At 41.3% G+C, this 3384-nt stretch overlaps 1 pseudogene across 1 annotated transcript; it reads left to right on the plus strand.

The window, feature by feature from the left end:
* The first annotated feature begins 1887 nt into the window (after positions 1–1887).
* LOC309865739 (olfactory receptor 7G3-like) lies at positions 1888–2824 on the plus strand (annotated as a pseudogene). Its single transcript has one exon. The product of its transcript is annotated as an olfactory receptor 7G3-like (transcript).
* Positions 2825–3384: the final 560 nt, after the last annotated feature.

The raw sequence follows: 3384 nt of genomic DNA on the forward strand, positions 1-3384 counted from the left end.
ATTCATCCTTTCTGATGGAGGCATAATACTCCATAGTGTATATGGACCACATCTTCCTTATCCATTCGTCCGTTGAAGGGCATCTTGGTTTTCTTTCCATAGTTTGGTGACCGTGGCCATTTGCTGTGAACATTGGAGTACAGATGCCCCTTCTTTTCACTCCATCTGTATCTTTGGGGTAAATACCCAGTAGTGCAATTGCAGGGTCATAGGGTATTATTTTTTAAAAAAGATTTTATTTCTTTACCTGAGAGAGAGAACATGAGTGGGGTGAAGGTGAGGGCTAGAGGGAGATGTAGATTCCCCACTGAGCCCCGTTTCAGGGCTCTATCCTGGGACCCCAGGATCACAACCTGAGCTGAAGGTAGATGCCCCACCAGCTGAGCTACCCAGGCACCCTATCATTTGGTATTATTGTTAAAACCATAATTTATTGTATATACTTTAAACAACTGATCTAATTCTTTATAATCTTTCACTATTCTGCTTAGGAACTTTGTATACATTTTTTGAATGTATATAAAATTGAAGACAACTGACTCTGAGTTTAGAAACTCCCTCCTGTCACAGCGACCTAATATCCAAACATAAACTAAGGCTTCTTACTTTTTTTTTTAAACAGGTGAAATAAAAGGTAGGGCCTGCATTCCCTTTATTTTCAGTTGAAAAACCTTCATGATAATGGTGTCTCTACCTGGTTAGAGGATTTTATGATTATGAATTGTCTTTACTATACCCTGAAAATTTCTTCTGTTACTCACTCAACCAAAATATACAGAGAGTACCAGATACTGTGTTAAGAGATTGGGATATGAAATGAAAATGAAATAGAAAAAGCAGAGTTGTCCTAACCTAAAGAAATGGAAGGAACTACAATACGAACTTGCAGAGAATAATTAGAATGTATGGTTCGGGGGTGGGGAGGGTGTCTGATTTACTCTTTGGAATTGAAGTATATTGTGGTACCTTGATCATTATAATGGTGATAGAAGGACAAATTAGGACAGCAATGGAGGAGCTACTGTAATAATTAAATAATTATCTATAAAATCTTTGCACAGTATCCTTATTGGAACCAAACAGCACAGAGAATGTGCTCTTCCTAGATACCAGGCACACACTGGTTAGCGGCATGAGAACAAAAAATATTACTAAATTCTGCAAGTCTCGATGATCTCCTTCTTCTCTGTTTCCCTGGACTTAAAGAGACCACAAACACAAGGCAGAATGGAGATTCTCATGAGGCTAGTGGACCTCTCATAAGAATTATACAGCCGAGGTGGGACACCCATGCATGAGGGATGATATAAAGGAGACCCCCACATGGTGTGGAACATTTTTTTTTATTTTGTTTTGTTTCATTTTAATTTTTAAAAGATTTTACTTCTTTATTTGAGAGAGAGAGAATGAGCAGGTAAAGTGTCAGGCAGAGAGAGAATCAGGCTGGGCTGAGCAGGGAGTCTACCCTCTGCCCAATGCAGGGCACAATTCCAGGACCCTAAGATCATGACCTGAGCTGAAGGCAGAAGCTTAACCAACTGAGCCACCCAGGAGCCCTTTATTTTATTTTTTTAAGATTTTATTTTTAAGCAAACTCCACACTCAATGTGGGACTCAAACTCATAAGCCCAAGATCAAGTGACCCATGCTCTACCAACTAAGCCTACTGGCTGCCCTGGGACATTCATTTTAAAGAGGTGATCCTGGTAGTAGTGATAAAAACAGGAAGGGGGGTGGTGTTACTGAAGAGATTTTGGTCAACTAAAGAAATCACAACCACAATTCTTATGTAAGACACAAGACCTCATGAGATTGAAATATAATGGCACATTCTTCTTTTGTCATTGTTTTAACATTGCCTCTTTCCAGGCAATTTCCATAAGTCATATGGAAGCTGGGAACCAAACAGTGGTTTTGAAATTCATCCTTCTGGGACTTTCAGAAGATATGGACTTGCAGCCCCTCCTCTTTGGGTTGTTCCTATCCATGTTCCTGGTCACCATGCTTGGGAACCTTATCATCATCCTGGCCATCAACTCTGACTCCTGCCTCCACACGCCCATGTACTTTTTCCTCTCCAACCTGTCCCTCACTGCATAGGTTTCACTTCCACTACTGTCGTCAAGATGCCAGTGAACATCCAGACACAGAGCAATACCATCACATATGAAGGCTGTCTTACCCAGATGTGTTTTTTCATGATTTTTGCTGGACTAGATAATTTGCTACTGATGATGATGGCCTATGATCGGTTTGTGGCCATCTGTCATCCCCTGCACTATACAGTCATTATGAACCCTCGCCTTTGTGGTTTCCTGCTTCTGCTTTCTTGGTTCATCTGCCTGACATATTCTTTGTTGCAAAGCTTGATGTTTTTGAGGGTGTCCTTCTGCAAAGAGATAGAAATCCCCACTTCTTCTGTGAACATACTCAGATCCTCAAGCTTGCCTGCTCTGAATCCCTTGCCAATGACATCCTGCTGTATTTTGTAACTGGCCTGCTGGGTGTCATTCCCCTGACTGTGATCCTTTTTTCTTATTATAGAATTATTTCCTGCATAATGGACATTTCATCGGTGGCAGGGAAGTATAAAGCCTTTTCCACCTGTGGGTCTCATCTCTTGGTTGTCTCCTTGTTTTATGGGGTAGGCCTTGGAGTCTACCTCACTTCTGGAACAACTCATCCCTCCAGAAAGGGCTCAATAGCCTCAGTGATGTATACGGTGATCACCCCCATGCTGAACCCCTTCATCTACAGTCTGAGGAACAAGGACATGAAAAGAGCTCTGAGAAGACTTTTCAGGAGAGGCGTTTACTCTCAGTGAGATAACCAAAGCTAAGGACAGACAACAGAGATCCAAAGTGCTGATAGCTGGTGTTCCTGAGTATGTAATCTGAAGACAAAACATAAATACTACTCATGATTTACTAGAAGAAAAACATCCCTAAACTGAAGACAAGCTTGAAGCAGCACGCCAAAAGTCTTACTGTTCATGCAAGAAAAAGAATGGTCAACCAATAACTAAACTTCTCATGAAAATATGTTATTTCCAGGACACAGACTCCTGTAAGCAAGTATCAGGGGAGGAGAAGGTAAATTGAGGAGTGCTTTGGGGAGAAGGGGGGCAGGAGTGACAAGCATTTCACATTACTGATTCGACTTTACTCCTCTCAGTTATATTCTGGCTTTTAGCACCAGGAATGCTGGACCATGGGTCTCCCTGGTCTCAGTGTGGAAACCGTTATCTATCTGGGCAGTCTCATACTGATCTCCCTCACTCCATAAAATCTTACATACTGAATCTTGCTTTTGTGGTGGCCATTGACCTATACTTGGGATGTTAATAATAAGCTTCTTTAGGAAACTCATTGTGGTATCTATTTT

This window comes from Mustela nivalis, assembly GCF_964662115.1.
Source record: "Mustela nivalis genome assembly, chromosome: 1".
Classification (NCBI taxonomy): Eukaryota; Metazoa; Chordata; class Mammalia; order Carnivora; family Mustelidae; genus Mustela; species Mustela nivalis.